The 17,455-nt window shown below is 39.8% G+C and overlaps 1 protein-coding gene across 1 annotated transcript in view; it reads left to right on the top strand.

Annotated features, from left to right (window-relative positions):
* The window catches only part of DGKK (diacylglycerol kinase kappa), a gene marked incomplete at both ends in the record, with an annotated part of 170,847 nt that overhangs the window by 114,594 nt on the left and 38,798 nt on the right, over nucleotides 1–17,455 (top strand). The window lies entirely within an intron of this gene.

Genomic DNA, 17,455 nt, shown 5'->3' with positions numbered 1-17,455 from the left:
TTATTGTATTAATATTTTTAAAAGATTTTATTTATGCATACAAGAACTGGGGCTCAGGCCAGAAGTGGGGGGGGAGGGCAAGAGGACCCACCAGAGACAGAGTGGGGAGCAGACCAGGCAGATCAGCTGAAATACACTGCTGAGGGGAGAAGCAGGCGAGTAAGGGGAGGTCTGCTGCACCATGAGGGTCACCTCCCTGGCCGGGGATCGAACTCCTGTTTCAGTGGCTACGGATAGCTTCACAGGCTGCGTCCCAACCCCTTGCACCACAAGGGAAGCCCTGTATTATTTTTTGAGATAACATTGGGTTACAAATCTGTATGTGATTGAGAGGTATAGGTCCATGTCTTTTCAGAAGTATGTTACCACATCCCACCCACCACCAAGGGGCCCATAGACTTCCACCATAGTGCATTGGGCTCCCTCCTTCTTCCCCTTGAATCCTCATCATCATCCTATCCCACTGGTAGCCTCAATTCTACAAACAGATTTCTAGGGTTTGTTCTGGTAACTGAACTAACAGTCTAGATCTATGCATTGCCCTGCATAGGAGTTCTGTCCTTTTGTTTTGTTTCTCATTACTCCACTTATGAGTGAAAGCATCAAGTATTTGTCTTTTTCCTTCTCACTTATTTTGCTTAGTGTCATCCCTCCAGTTTCATCCATGTTCTTGCAAATGGCAAAATTTCATATTTTTATAGCTATAGTGTTTCATTGTGTATATATACCACACCTTAATCCACTCATTTGTAATTGGGTGTTTAGGCTATTTCCATAATTTGACTATTGTATATAGTGCTATAATGAACACAGAAGTGTATAAATTCCTTCAAATTATTTTTTTTTCATTCTGTGTGGTTTTTGCATACCCATGAGTGGAATAGCTGGCACGTATGGTACATGGATTTTTAATATTTTTGAGAAACATCCATACTGTTTTCCACAGTTGCCAGACTGGTCTACATTCCCACCAATAACATACCAGGGTTCCTTTTACTCCACACACTTCCCAGTACCTGATATTTCTGGTCTTTTTGATATGAACCATTCCCACAAGTATGAGGGTTTCTAACTGTGGTTTTGATTTGCATTTTCATGAAGATAAGTGATGATGAGCATATTTTATGTGCCTATGAGCCATGGAGACGTGTCTGTTTAGCTCTTCTCTCCACCTCTTACTGGGGTTTTTTTGTGTTCTTTTGTTGAGTTATGAGTTCTTTGTATATGTTGAATATTAGCCCCTCTTCAGACAGACATAGGATGTGCAAATCTTTTCTTTTTTTTTTTTAAAGATTTATTTATTTATTTATACAAGCACTGGGTACAGTCAGAAGCACAGGAGGGTGAGAGAATTCACCAGAGCCAGAGGGGAGAGCAGAGCAGGCAGACTGACAAAGTACACTGCTGAGGGGAGCAGCGGGCAGCAGGAGAGGTTTGCGCGCCACGTGGGACCCTCGCTGGCTGCCAGGGATGGAATCGGCACTGCAGAGGCTGTGGGCAACTTGGCAACCCAGCGCTCAACCGCTGTGCCACCAGGGAGGCCCCATGTGCAAATATTTTCTCTCACTTAGTAGGATGCCTTTTCATTTTAATAATAGATTTTTTTCAATGTGCAGAAGCTTTTAAGTTTGACATATTCCCATTTGTTTTTGTTTTTATTTCTCTTGCTGTTGTGGTAGAGTCCCCGAAGACATCCTTGAAATCAATGTCATTGAGTATTTTGTCTGTTTTCTTCTATGTACTTTATGGCTTTGGGTCTTACATCCAATTCTTTAATCTATTTGAATTAATTTTTGTGTATTATATGAAAGAATCATCTAATTTCATTCTTTTTGCAAATGACTATCCAGTCTTCTCAATGACATTTGTTGAGGAGACCTTCCTTTCAGCATTTTATACATTTAACCCCTTTTCCATAGATTAACTGTCCATGTAAGTGTGGGTTTATTTCTGTGTTCTCCATTCTATTCCATTGTTTTGTGGGTCTCTTTTTATTCCAGTATCAATTGTTTTGATTGCTGTAACTTTGCAATATTTTTTGAAGTCTGGAAATGTGATCTTTGTTTTTGTCCAGATTTCTTTGGCTACTTGCAATCATGTTTTGGTTCCATATAAATTACAGTAATGTTTGTTCTACCATGTCAAGAATGCTATTGAAATTTGATAGGGATTTTATTGACTCTGTATATTGGTTTGGGTAAGATGGTCATTTAAAGATGTTTTTTCTTCCAACTTGAATGGGAAGTATCTCTCTGTTTGTTGTGTCTTCCATTTTTTTTTAACAGTATGCTATAGTTTTCATTGTATAGGCCCTTTACCTCTTGTAAGTTTATTCTTAAGTACTTAATTTTTTTTTAAGGATTTATTTATCTATGTCTACAAGAGCTGGGGTATAGGCCAGAGATGCGGTGGGGGGTGGGGAGCAGTGAGAGGATTCACCAGAGACAGAGTGGGGAACAGAACAGGCAGACAGATTGAAATACACTGCCAAGTGGAGCAGCGGGCGAGACAGGAGAGGTCTGCTGCACCATGTGGTTTCTCCCTGGCTGGCCCGGGATCGAACTCTTGCTGCAGAGGCTGTGGATTGCTTCATAGTGTGGTTCTTAACCCCTTGCGCCACCAGGGAGGCCAAGTTCTTAATTCTTTATAATGCAGCAGTAAATATTTTTTTCTTAATTTCATTCTCTTCTAGCTCATTTTTTGCATATAGGAATACAACTGATTTTGTACATTAATTTTGTAGCCTGTTACTTTACTGTGATAATTTATTGTTTCCATTGTTTTTTTTAGTGGCGTCTTCAGGGTTTTCTATATATATTATTTGCCATCTACAGATAGTGATAGTTTTACTTCATTCTGACTTTGGATTTTCTTCATATCTCTCTCTTGCCTAATTACTCTACCTAGGACACCCAATACTGTGTTGAATAGTAGTTACAAAAGTGGACATCCTTGTTTGTACGTGATCTTAGAGGAAAATTTTTCAGTTTCTCACAATTAAGTATGATGTTTGCTCTGGGTCTGTCATATATTGCCTTTATTATGTTGTGATATGCTCATTCTATCCCAATTCTTGAGAGTTTTTAACATTAATGGATGTTTGATCGTATCAAATGCTTTTTCTGCATCTATTGAGATCATAGACTTTTATCTTTGCTTTTGCTGAGGTGCTGAATTACATTGATTGATCTGTGGCTATTGAACCATTCTTGCCTCCCTGAAATAAATCCTACTTTGGTATGATATGTAATCCTTTCCATGTATTGTTTAATTCTGTTTGCTAAGAATTTTTTGATGATTTTTGCATCATCTGTGTTCATCAGAGATATTGGTCTATGTTTATCAGCGATATTGGTCTATACCATACTTTTCTTTTTTTATGTCTTTGTCTGGTTTTTTTTTTTTTTTTTTTTCACTTTTTCACAAAACTGTTTATTGTTTTGAGTTTTATTTTTTATTTTTTTTTTTTAATAAATTTTATTGTTATATTCCCCATACAATTGCAGCCACCCCATTCTGACCCCAATCCCTCCCCTCCCGCCCCCCTAAAAGTGTCTCTGGTTCATAGTTTTTTGTTGATTTTGATTTTCACTATCTTATAGTTATTCATTTTCCTGGTCCCTTATTTAAGTTTTCTAGATTCCTGCTATGAGTGAGACCATCCGGTATTTTTCTTTTTCTTTTTGGCTTATTTCGCTGAGCATGATCCCTTCCAGCGCCATCCATGTTGCTGCAAATTGCATGTGTTTATCTTTTTTGAATGCTGAGTAATATTCCATGGTATATATGTACCACATCTTCTTGATCCAGTCATCTATTTTTGGGCATTTGGGTTGTTTCCAAAGCTTAGCTATTGTAAACAGTGCTGCTATAAACATAGGGGTGCAGGTGCTCTTTGGAATTGATGTTTCTGTGTCCTTTGGGTAAATACCTAGGAGTGGAATTGCTGGATCATATGGAAGCTCTATGTTTAGTAGGTCCAGAAATCTCCACACAGCTTTCCACAGTGGTTGGACCAGTTTGCACTCCCACCAACAGTGCAGAAGAGTTCCTTTTTCTCCACACCCTCGCCAACATTTGTTGTTGCTAGTTTTTTTAATATGTGCCATTCTCACTGGTGTAAGATGGTATCTCATGGTAGTTTTGATTTGCATTTCCCTGATGACAAGTGATGTTGAACATTTTTTCATATGCCTGTTGGCCATTTGCATTTCCTCTTCAGAGAAGTTTCTTTTAAGCTCTTCTGCCCATTTTTTGACTGGATTATTTTCTTTGTTGTTGTTGAGTCTCATCAGCTCTTTGCAGATTTTTGTGATCAGTCCTTTATCATTAGTGTTGGGTGCAAAAATGTTCTCCCAGTTGGTGGGGTTTCTCTTTGTTTTTGTTATTGTCTCTTTTGCTGTGCAAAAGCTCTTTAATTTGATGTAGTCCCAGCTGTTTATCTTTGCCTTCACTATCACTGCTTTGGGTGATGTGTCTGTAAAGATGTCTTTGATGTGCAAATCACGTAGTGTTTCGCCTATATTTCCTTCTATATATTTTATGGTTTCAGGTCTTATGTCTAGTTCTTTAATCCATTTTGAGTTGATTTTTGTGTATGGTGTGAGGTGGTGGTCAAGCTTCATTCTTTTGCATGTAGCGACCCAGTTTTCCCAGCACCATTTATTGAACAAACTTTCTTTGCTCCAATGCATATTCTTTGCTCCTTTGTCAAAGATTAGTTGACCATAAATCTGTGGGTTTATTTCTGGATTTTCTATTCGATTCCATTGGTCTGTATGTCTGTTCTTGTTCCAATACCATGCAGTTTTGATGATTATGGCTTTGTAGTATAGTTTGAAGTCTGGGAGTCTGATGCCTCCATTCCCTTCTTTTTTTTTCAGGAGAGCTTTGGCTATTCGGGGTTTTTTGTGATTCCATATGAATTTCATCAATAATTGTTCTATTTCTTTGAAGAATGACATTGAAATTTTGATTGGAATAGCATTGAATCTGTATATTGCTTTTGGAAGGATGGCCATTTTAATAATGTTTATTCTTCCAATCCATGAGCAGGGGATGTCTCTCCATTTCTTTGTGTCTTCTTCTATTTCTTTTAACAGTGTTTTATAGTTTTCTTTGTATAGGTCCTTTACCTCTTTTGTTAGATTTATTCCCAAATATTTGATTTTTTTTGTTTCAATAACAAAAGGGATGGTCTTTTTGATTTCTTCTTCTTCAGATTTATTGTTTGTGTATAGGAAGGCTACTGACTTTTGCGTGTTGATTTTGTATCCTGCCACTTTACTGAACTGATTGATGAGTTGAATTAGCTTTTCTGTGGAGTTTTTGGGGTTCTCTATATATAATATCATATCGTCTGCAAATAGTGATAGTTTGACTTCTTCTTTTCCTATTTGGATTCCTTGGATGTCTTTCTCTTGTCTTATTGCCCTGGCTAGGACTTCCAGTATTATATTGAAAAGCAATGGTGAGAGTGGACATCCTTGTCTTGTTCCAGATCTTAATGGAATTGCTTTCAGCTTTTCACCATTGAGAATGATACTGGCTGTTGGCTTGTCATAGATGGCCTTTATGATGTTGAGGTATGTTCCTTGTATCCCAAGAATTTCAAGGGCTTTTATCATGAATGGGTGTTGCACTTTGTCGAAAGCTTTCTCAGCATCTATTGATATTATCATATGGTTTTTATATTTCTTTTTGTTGATGTGTTGGATAACATTGATTGATTTTCGGATGTTAAACCATCCTTGTGCCCCTGGAATGAATCCAACTTGGTCGTGGTGAATTATCTTATGGATACATTGTTGGATTCTGATAGCTAAAATTTTATTGAGGATTTTTGCATCAGTGTTCATTAGGGAGATTGGCCTGTAGTTTTCCTTTTTTGTGTTGTCCTTGTTCGGTTTTGGTATTAGTGTAATGTTGGCTTCATAAAACGTGTTTGGTATTGTCCCTTCCTTCTCAATTTTTTGGAAGAGTTTGTGAAGGATAGGCACTAATTCGTCTCTGAATGTTTGGTAGAATTCATTTGTAAATCCATCAGGTCCTGGGCTTTTGTTTTTGGGGAGGTTTTTTATTACCATTTCAATTTCGCTAATTGTAATTGGTCTGTTTAGGTGTTCTATTTCTTCTTTATCTAGCTTTGGGTGATTGTAGAGTTGTAGGAATTTGTCCATCTCCTCTAGATTGTTGAACTTGTTTCCATATAACTGTTCATAGTAGTTACTGATTATTCTTTTGATTTCTGCTGTGTCCGTTGTGATTTCTCCTCTTTCATTGATGATCCTGTTTATTTGTGCTTTCTCCCTTTTTTCCTTTGTGAGCCTGGCTAGGGGTTTGTCTATTTTATTGATTTTTTCAAAGAACCAGCTCTTGGTTTCATTGATCTTTTGGATTGTTTTTTTAGTTTCAATTTCATTTATTTCTGCTTTGGTTTTTATTATTTCTTTTCTTCTACTGGTTTTGGGGTTTTTTTGTTGTTCTTTTTCTAGATCTTTGAGCTTCGAGATTAGGTTGTTTCTTTGCGTTCTTTCTTGTTTCTTGATGTGAGCTTCTATTGCTATATATTTTCCTCTTATTACTGCTTTTGCTGCATCCCATACATTTAGGATATTGGTGTCCTCCTTGTCGTTCAATTCAAAAAATTTTTTAATTTCTTCTTTGATCTCCTCATTAGTCCAATGGTCTTCCAGTAGTGTGGTTTTTAATCTCCATGAGGTAGGAAAGTTCCTTGCCTTCTTTTTATGGTTTATTTCTAGTTTGATGCCTTCATGGTCAGAAAAGATGGTTGATATGATTTCAATCTTGGTGTATCTGTTGATGTTTGTCTTGTGCCCCAGTATGTGATCGATCCTGGAGAATGATCCGTGTGCGCTTGAGAAAAATGTGTACTCCGTTTTTTTGGGGTTTAGTGTTCTATAGATGTCTTTTAAGCCCAATTGCTCTAGGTCCTTATTTAGAGCTTTAGTTTCTTTACTTATTTTTTGTCTTGTTGATCTATCCATTGTTGATAGTGGTGTGTTGAAGTCTCCCACTACGTATGTGTTTTCTCTGATGTCTGTTTTCAGAGAGGACAACAGTTGTCTGATATATTTTGGTGCTCCTTCGTTTGGTGAGTATATGTTAATGAGTGTTATTTCTTCTTGAAGTATTGTCCCCTTGATCATAATGTAGTGACCCTTGGGGTCTCTTTTTATCTTTTTGAGTTTGAAATCTGTTTTATCTGATATAAGTATAGCTGTTCCTGCTTTCTTTTTTGGTCCATTTGCTTGTAGGATTGTTTTCCATCCTTTAACTTTGAGCCTATTTTTATCTTTTGTAGCTAAATGTGTTTCCTGGAGACAGCAAAAGGTTGGGTTTTGTTTCTTAATCCAGGCTGCAACTCTGTGTCTTTTTATTGAAGAGTTTAGTCCATTTACATTCAGAGTTATTATTGATATGTTAACATCTGTATTTGCCATTGTGTTTGTCTTTCCTTTGATTTTATTTATTTATTCTTTTAATAACTTTTTTTTTTGGCCTTCTTTCATTGTTATTCGTCCCTCTGAGGTTCTGGCTTTAGGACTCCTTGTAGTATTTTTTGGAGTGGGGGTTTAGTTGCAATGAAATTCCGGAGTTTCTGTTTGTCTGGAAAGGTCCATATTCTTTCTTCAAAGAGGAAGGAGAGCTTTGCGGGATAGAGTATTCTTGGTTGGCATCTGTTTTCTTGGAGTCTGTTGACTGTCCCTCCACTCTCTCCTTGCCCGTAGTGTTTCTTCGGAGAAGTCTGATGTCAGCCTGATTGGTTTTCCTTTGAATGTTATCTGTTTCTTCCCTCTTGCCAGCTTCATTATTTTTTCCTTGTCCTGGATTCTTGGGAGCTTTACTATTATGTGTCTTGCTGTATTTTTCCTTTCGTCGTGGAAGTTTGGTGTTCTTCTTGCTTCTTGTATATCAATTTTCAGCTCCTTCTTCACATTTGGGAAGTTCTCTTCAATTATCTCTTTGAATATTTTCTCTGTTCCTACATCTCTCTCCTCTCCTTCTGGTATTCCTATAACTCTTATATTTCCTTTCCTCATGGAGTCAGATAGTTCCCGAAGTCTTTCTTCGTTCTTTTTCCTTCGTACTTCTCTTTCCTTTTCTGTTTTGGTTCTTTTTATTTCTATGTCTTCAAGATTACTTATTCGTTCTTCCATTTCATCTATTCTGCTTTCATTGCTTTTCCCAGAATTCTTTAGTTCTTCCATTAATTCTTTGATCTCCTGCATTTCTTTTACTTCCCTCTTTAGGGACTCAATTTCTTTCTTCTGACCATTGTTTTCCCTCTCTAGGGACTCAATTGCATTCTTCTGATCGTTGATTATTTTTCCCTTATCATTGTTTTCCTTTATGACTTCTGTTAGTTTTTTAATCACGGCAATTTTAAATTCTCTTTCTGGAAGGCTCAGAAATTCTTCCAAGTTATTGTCTTTGCAATCTGGGGGCTGGCTTTCTTTTTGTGGTGTGCTTTTTCTCTGGAGAGTTGCTAGGTTGCGTGTGGTTCTTCTCTTCCCTACTGTCTGTTTTCTAATTTGCCGTATGCGTTGGGACACTGTGTAGTTGGGACTGGCCGGCATCTTGGGTGGGCTTCTCTGTTCCCCTCTGGTTCTTCCAGGAGTCATCTGTCAGTTTCAAGCAGTCTTTACTGGAGAAAGGTCCCTGTTCTAAAATGCCAATGTAGGGACACACTCCCCTGTGCGCCTGGTCTGCCCCGGCGGTGGGTTCCTGCTCCCCTCTGGGCTTGGACTGCAGGCCAGAGGGGGTCTGGCGTGGGCGAACTTCCCCCGCTCACCTCTGGCTCCTGAGGAAGCCTTCTGCAGGTAGTCTTTACTGAAGAAATGTCCCTGTTCTAAAATGGTGATGTGGGACACACTCCCTGCGTGTCTGGTCTCAGGCACACTCTTCTGCGCACCTGGTCTGCCCCGGCTGTGGGTGCTCGCTCTCCCTGTGGGCTCAGACTACTTGTTCGGAAGGGGCTCGGTGTGGGCAAACTCCCCAGCTGGCCACTAGCTCCTTCAGGAGCCTCTGCTGGCTTCAAGTCGCTAGGTGGTGCCAGAGATCTCTCCTAGAGCCCTTGGGGAGCTGATTTTCCACCCCGTGGGACAGGGAGCAGAGCGGGGATGGTAGGGTACACCTCAACGGCTTTGGGGTGCTGTGTCTGCCTTGTGCCCCACCGTCGTGGGGAACCCACGCCCCTAATTTCGTGCCCCGGGTCTCTGTTCCAAAGCCCTCAGTTCCAGGACGCGGGCTGTAGCCCAGATCAGTGGGGCGGGAATGGCGCCTTTTGAATCCTGCTCCCCTGCCTGGGCGCCTTGTTCCTGCTCACTCAGGATGGGCCTCCGCCGTCTCCCCCTAATTTCGTGCCCGGGTCTCAGTTCCAAAGCCCTCAGTTCCAGGATGCGGGCTGTAGCCCAGATCAGTGGCGCGGGAATGGCGCCTTTTGAGTCCAGCTCCCTTGCCTGGGCGCCTTGTTCCTGCTCACTCAGGGAGGGCCTCCGCAGTCTTCCCCTAATTTCGTGCCCCGGGTCTCAGTTCCAAAGCCCTCAGTTCCAGGACGCAGGCTGTAGCCCAGATCAGTGGCGCGGGAATGGCGCCTTTTGAATCCAGCTCCCTTGCCTGGGCGCCTTGTTCCTGCTCACTCAGGGAGGGCCTCCGCAGTCTCCCCCTAATTTCGTGCCCCGGGTCTCAGTTCCAAAGCCCTCAGTTCCAGGACGCGGGCTGTAGCCCAGATCAGTGGCGCGGGAATGGCGCCTTTTGAATCCCGCTCCCCTGCCTGGGCGCCTTGTTCCTGCTCACTCAGGGAGGGCCTCCGCCGTCTCCCCCTAATTTCGTGCCCCGGGTCTCAGTTCCAAAGCCCTCAGTTCCAGGACGCGGGCTGTAGCCCAGATCAGTGGCGCGGGAATGGCGCCTTTTGAATCCAGCTCCCTTGCCTGGGCGCCTTGTTCCTGCTCACTCAGGGAGGGCCTCCGCCGTCTCCCCCTAATTTCGTGCCCCGGGTCTCAGTTCCAAAGCCCTCAGTTCCAGGACGCGGGCTGTAGCCCAGATCAGTGGCGCGGGAATGGCGCCTTTTGAATCCCGCTCCCCTGCCTGGGCGCCTTGTTCCTGCTCACTCAGGGAGGGCCTCCGCCGTCTCCCCGCAAGCCTAGGTCGCAGGCGCGGGGACCTGGGCAGCTGCGATCCGGTCCGGATCCGCGCCGCTTTCCGCACGCAACCTTACCGGGCGGCGTGGGCTGTGTGCTGGTGCTGGTCTCCTCCTGGGGGGCGTGGCTCTCTTTAATGGCGCCTGGAGCTCACCTCCGCGGCGGATCCTGCAGGGTTCGCCTCTCCCGTTCACGGGGTGTGGTGGCTGCAATAGTTCCTTTCCACTCACAGTCCCACTTGCTGCGTCCGTTTTTCTTGTTGGCCGTTTTGGTTTGTTGTTTCCCTCCTTTCTGCCGGTCGGAGAGTGCCGACTTTGTGGGCGGGGGAGGGGAGCAGGGTTCTGTGCTTCCCTCCCTTCTCGTCCTCTTTTATGGCAACTTTCTTCTTCGGGCAGTTTGCTGGAGTAGTCCGTTTATCTTCCGTGTCCCAGTTCTCACTGGGACCTGCCGCTTTTCCTCCCTATTAACTTTTTTTAATGGGAGATCTTACTCGCAGCGTCTCCTCGCCGCCATGTTGCTCCGCCCCCCTCTCTTTGTCTGGTTTTGGTATCAGAGTCATGTTTGCCTCATAAAATGTGTTTGGAAGCATTCCCTCTTCCTCAATTTTTGAAAGAGTTTCAGAAGGATAGGTATTAATTTGTCTTTGAATGTTTGATAGAACTCATTTGTGAAACTGTGGGTCTTTTGTTTTTTGGGAATATTTTTGATTACTGTCTCAATTATTTTGCTTGTATTTGATATCTTCAGTCTTTCTATTTTTTCTTGATCAAGTCTTCAAAGTTTGCATCCTTTCAAGAATTTATCCATTTCTTCTAGACTATCCGGTTTATCAGCATAAAGATGTTTATAGTGGTCTCATGATCTTCTGTATTTCTGATATGTCTATTGTAACGTCTCTTTCATTTCTGATTCTATTTAAGAGATTTTTCTCTCTTTTTTTTTTTTTGGACTCCCACCAGCAACGTAGGAGAGTTCCTTTTTCACCACATCCTCGTCAACATTTGTTGATGCATGGGAATTGCATGGAGACTATAACCTAGATGAAAATGCATACATTGTGCAAAAATGAAAAATGATGTAAAAAAAGATTTTTCTCTTTTCTTAATGAGCCTAGTTAATGGTTTGTGTATCCTATCACTGCAAAGAACAGTGTTTGGATTCATTTGTTTTTCAGACTTACATTTTGATTTCTATTTTGTTTATTTCTGCTCTAATCTTTATTATTTCCTCCCTTCCAAAGGTTCTGGTTTTGTTTGTTCTTTGTCTATTTCCTTAAGGTATAAGGTTAGATTACTTATTTTGATATTTTTAGTTTTTCAAAAAATGTTGGCCTCTCTGCTATATACTTCCTTCTTAATACTGCTTTTGTGGTTCTGGTATTCAATGTCTTCGTTTTCTAGTAGTTAATGTATTCATTTTCATTTGTCTCTTGATATTTTTACATGTTTCCTTTGAATTTTACATTAGCCAAACAGTCACTAAGAAATATGTTGTTCAGCCTCCATATATCTTACAGGTTTTTCCCACTTTTTTGTGATCATTTCTAGTTAGATATAATTCTGATCAGAGGTCACTTGATATGATTTCAATTCTCATTTGTTTTGTAACCCAACATGTGACCTATCCTCAACAGTGTTCCACGTATACTTGAGAAAATATATACTCAAATTTTGGGAGCTACAGTGCCCTATAAATGTCTATTAAGTCCATGTGGTATAGTTCCTCATTTAAGGTTATTGTTTCCTTGTTTCATTTCTCTTTGGTTGATGCATTCATTGATGAAAATGGGGAGTCAAAATCCTCTGCTACAATTGTGTTGCTCTCAAAGTTAATCATTGCCTTATATAATTTGATGCTCCTTCATTGGATGCATATATATTTATTAAAGAATGTTATGTCTTAAGACCTGAAACCATAAAATATATAGAAGGAAATATAGGAGAGACACTACATGACATACACCTCAGCAACAGCTTTAAAGACTCATCACCCAAAGCAGTGATAGAGAAGGCAAAGATAAACAGCTGGGGCTACATCAAATTAAAGAGCTTCTGCACAGCAAAAGAGATAGTAACCAAAACAAACAGACACCCTACCAACTGGGAGAAAATTTTTGCACACAGCACTAATGATAAAGGACTTATCACAACAATCTACAAAAAGCTGAAGACACTCAACAAAAACAAAGTAAATAATCCAGTCAAAAGATGGGCCAAAGAGCTAGAAAGGAACTTCTCCAAAGGGGAAATGCAAATGACCAACAGGCATATGAAAAAATGTTCAACATCACTTGTTTTTTTTTAAACCTTTTTTTTATGATTTATTTATTTATTTATACAAGAACCGGGGTACAGGCCAGATTTATGGGAGGGTGAGAGGATTCACCAGAGACAGAGTGGGGAACACAACAGGCAGACTGACGAAATACACTGCTGAGGGGAGCAGCGGGCGAGACAGGAGAGGTCTGCTTTGCCATGTGGGTTTCTTGCCGGCCAGCCGGGATTGAACCAGTGCTGCAGAGGCTGTGGACAGCTTCACATCGTGGCGCTCTACTGCATGCGCCACCAGGGGAGGCCCCAACATCGCTTGTAATCAGGGAAATGCAAATCAAAACTACAATGAGATACGATCTTACACCAGTGAGAGTGGCACATATTCAAAAAACTAGCAACAACAAATGTTGGCAAGGATGTGGAGAGTGGGAGTGCAAACTGGCCCAACCACTATGGAGAGCTGTGTGGAGATTCCTCAACCTGCTAAAGATGGAGCTTCCATAAGATCCAGCAATCCCACCCCTAGGTATTTACCCAAATGACACAGAAACATTAATTCCAAAGGGCACCTGCACCCCTATATTTATAGAAGCACTATTTACAATAGCTAAGCTATGGAAACAACCCAGATGCCCAAAAATAGATGGATCAAGAAGATGTGGTACATATCCCCTATGGAATATTATTCAGCAATCAGAAAAGATAAACTCATGTCATTTGCAGCTGGAAGGGATCATACTCAGCGAAATAAACCAGCAAGAAAAAGAAAAATACCGGATGGTCTCACTTATGGCAGGAATTTAGAAAACCTAAATAAGAGACCAGGAAAAAAGACTAATTATATTAAAGTAAAAATCAAAATCAACAAGCAACTATAAACCAGAGACACACTACGGGGGACTGGGGTAAAGGAGGGCAGGAGGGATTAGGGTCAAAAAAAGAGGAGTGGGAATTGTATGGGGAATATAACCAAGATGAAAATGTATACATTGTGCAAAAATGAAAAATGAAATAATAAAAAAGAATGTTATGTCTTCCTGATATATTGATCACTTAATTGCTGCTGATATCCGTCTTTTGTTACCTGTTTTAGTTGCAAATCTATATTATCTGATATAAATATGATTGTCTGTGCCTTTTTCTTGGTTGCTTCCACCCATATATTTTGAACCTATGTTTAGCTTCAGAGCTTCGATGAGTCTCCTGTATTTTGTTTCTTTTTCCTCTTTTATTGACATAGAAGAACTGGGGTGATGGCCAGAGGTGTGGGTGGTGAGAAGATTCACCAGAGACAGAGCTGGAGCAGAAGAATAGGCGGATTTACTAAAATATACTGCCAAGGGAAGCAGCAGACAAGATAGGAGAGGTCTGCTGTGCCACATGTGGGTTAGCTCCCTGGCTGGGTATTGAACTCAGGCCATAGTGGCAATAGCACTGAGACTTAACCCCTAGGCCACCAGGGAGGCCCTCCTGTGTTTTTTTTTTTTAAAGATTGATTGATTGATTGATTGGTTATGCATACAATAACTGGGGTGAAGGCCAGTGGTGCGGGGGTGGGAGGGTGAGAGGATTCACCAGAGACAGTGGGGAACAGAACAGGCAGACTGACTGAAACACACTGCTGAGTGGAGCAGTGGCCATGACAGGAGACTCGTGCTGCAGTAGCTGTCGATTGCTTCATAGTGCTGATGCTTAACCCCTTGCGCCACCAGGGAGGCCCTGTTTTGTTTTCTGATCTAGCCATCCACTCAGTGCCTTTTGATTGGTGAGTTATGGCCATTTACATTTAGGGTGAATATTGATATATGAGAGTCTAATCCTGTCATTTTGTCTTTCAATTTTGGTTGTATCTATTTTCATGTTCAATTTTTTTTGTTGTTGATTTTCTTCCCTTCAATTTGGATCACTCTCCTTTCAACATTTCTTGTATGGAAGTTCTAGTGTTTGCAAAATCCTTTAGTTTCCATTTGCCTTTAAAGGCCTTCTGTATATCATATTAATGGCTGGAAATTTTTATGTTTGAGCGCCGTGAGTATGTCATCCTTTTCTCTCCTATTTGTAGGTTTTCTTCTGAGAAGTCTGATGTAAGCCTGTTGTGAGTAACTTTATAGGTTACCTGCTTTATTTCCCTAGCCATCTTCAATATTTTTTTATCTTGAACTCTTGGTAATTTCACTACTATGTGCCTTTGTGTAGATCTCATTACATTTATATTTCCAGATATTTCTTTAGCTTCCTGGTTTTATATTCAGAGCCTTCCCCAGATTTGGGAAGTTTTCCTTTATTATTTATTTGAATATGTTCCCTGTTACCCCTCTATATTCCTCTTCTGGGATATCTATTATACTTAGGTTGCCTTTCCTACTTGAGTTGAATAGCTCTTGAAGTGTTTCTTCATTTATTTTGTCATAATTTCCTTTTCTTATTCTGTCTGGGTCATTTTTGCATCATTATCTTTGAAAACACTAGTTTAATCCTCCATTTTATCTATTCTGCTTCCATAGCTTTCTCTAGATTTTTTTATCTCATCTATTGAGCTTTTTACATCTCGAATCAGTTTTTTTCTTCTCTAAAGCTTCAGTTTCTCTTTTCTGGTCACTAATTTTATTTCTCAGGTCATTAATTTGTTTTTCTGAATTTTCTATCTCTTTGATGAGCTTTTCTTCTTTTTCTTGTATTACTTTGAATTACTTTTCTTTTGATTTTCTTCATTATGGAAATTTTGAACTCTATAAATTAGGAAGTTAAAATTCTGTATGCATTTGTGGGTGGATTATGATAAGTTGATCTCTCATTGTGATGACATAGTCACTGGAGGTCTCAAGGTGCCATATGTTTTATGTTTTTGTCTGCCATTTTGCAGCTTTTGATTTCCATGTCGTTGTTGTTTTAAACCCTCTGTAGTAGTAACTTAGAGATTTAAACTACATTTATTTTCCAGCAGGTGGCATTCTGGTTTTATGTGATTTTATTGTTTGGGCTTTTGCCAGCTTCTGTAGTACATGATGTTATAAACCATGTTTCATCAATAAAAACTTGTTTTAAAAATTTATGACAAAGAAACTGAGAGTATACAATGGAGAAAAAGCAGTCTCTTAAATAAATGGTGCTGGGAAAATCTGACAGCCACATGCAAAAGAATAAAAGTTGTCCATATCTTACACCAAACACAAAAATTAACTGAAGTGGATTAAAGACTTGAATGTAAGAGCTGAATCCATAAGACCCCTTGAAGAAATTATGGATAACAAACTTTTTAACATCAGTCCTGGGAATGAATGTTTTGAACTTGACAACAAAAGCAAAGTCAAAAAAGCAAAAATAAACAAGTGGAACTACATGAATCTAAAAAGCCTTTGCACAGCAAAAATACTATCAACAAAATGAAAAGACAGCCTGCTGAATTGGAGAAAATATTTGCAATCATGTATCCAATAAGAGGTTAATATCCAAAATGTATACAACTCAATAGCAAAACTCAGTAGCAAAAAAAAAAGAACAGAACTCAAAGTTAATAGAGAGCAGGAGATAATAAATATCAAAGGAAAAATAATGAAATACAGATTTAAAAGAAAATAGAAAAGATCAATGAAACTAAGATAAATAACAGCTACCACAACACCCAAACAATCCAGTTTCAAGATGGGCAGGGGATCTGAAGGGACATTTTTCCAAGAAGTTAAACAGATGGCCAACAATGGGTTATTGCTTCATACATGTTAGAATGAAACTATTATAAAAAAAAATACCAGAAATATGTGCTTGAAAGAACGTGGAACAAAGGGAACCTTTGTGCACTCTTGGTGGGAATATAAATTGGGGTAGCTACTGTGAACAATATGGTGGTTCCTCAAAAAACTAAAAATGAGCTATCATTTATCTGATGATAACAAAAATGCTGACTCAAAAAGATATATTCACCTCCAGTATTCATTGCAATTTTATGTGCAATAGCCACGACATGGAAACAACTTTGTGTTCATCAATAAGTGAATGGCTAAAGAAAATGTGATACACACAAACGCACACACAGAGGGATATTTTTCAGTCATAAAAAGAAGGAAATCTTGCAACTTGTGACAGCTGGACCCTGAGGGCATTATGATAAATTAAATAAATCAGACAGAGAAAGAAAAATACTATATGATTTCACTTGTATGTGGAATCTAAAAACAAAAATCCCTGAACTCATAGATACAGATAATTCATTGGTGGTTGTCAGAGACAAAGGCTTGCAGGTGGGAGAAATGGGTAAAGGTGATCATAAAGTACAGACTTACAGTAAGAAATTAAATTAGTCCTGTGGATATGATGTCCAGCAGGGTGACTAAGTTAATAATACTTCATTGCATATTTGAAAGTTGCTAAGAGAATAGATCTTAATAGTTCTCTTCACAAGAAAAAATTTTAACTGTGTATGGTGATGGATGTTAACTAGCCATATTCATTATGTTAAACACCTGAAATTAATGTAACATGTCAATTATATTTCAATAAAAAGATGAGGTTGTCCTCTGGCTTGCTTTTTATTGTGTTTGTATAGTCAGGCCAAGTTTGTATCCTTTTGGAAGTGTATAATTGTCCAGGGTCTGGTGCTTGAAGATATTAAAAATATGGGGAGGATGGCCACTGGTGGGAAAGGCAGAAACTTCATCTGTCACTTTGCAGTTGTTTGACCTTGAGCAATAACCTTTACCTTTCTGAGCTTTGATATCCTCATTTCTAAAGTGAACCTAATGATGTATCTCATACCACACACCATTGTTGTAAGGATTGAAGTGCAATAGCATATTATAAAAATTAACACTCATAGTGCAAGTAAGCTCCCCTTTCTCTAGGCCACTGCAATGTACACTAGGACTGGTGTCTTTTCAGTATCTCTGATAGGTATCTTCTGAAAGCTACCTTTGAAAAGAACATAGTGGAAAGGCCACACAGGGATGGTGTAGATCTGAAGTAGAGAGAAAGTGTGTCCAGTTTGAACCAGGGGCATGTGTATGGCACAAAATCTCAGAAAGG

Source organism: Talpa europaea, assembly GCF_964194135.1.
Source record: "Talpa europaea genome assembly, chromosome: X".
In the NCBI taxonomy this organism is placed as follows: Eukaryota; Metazoa; Chordata; class Mammalia; order Eulipotyphla; family Talpidae; genus Talpa; species Talpa europaea.
The sequence above is the reverse complement of the archived record's forward strand: the minus strand, read 5'-3'. Positions and strand labels throughout refer to the sequence as shown.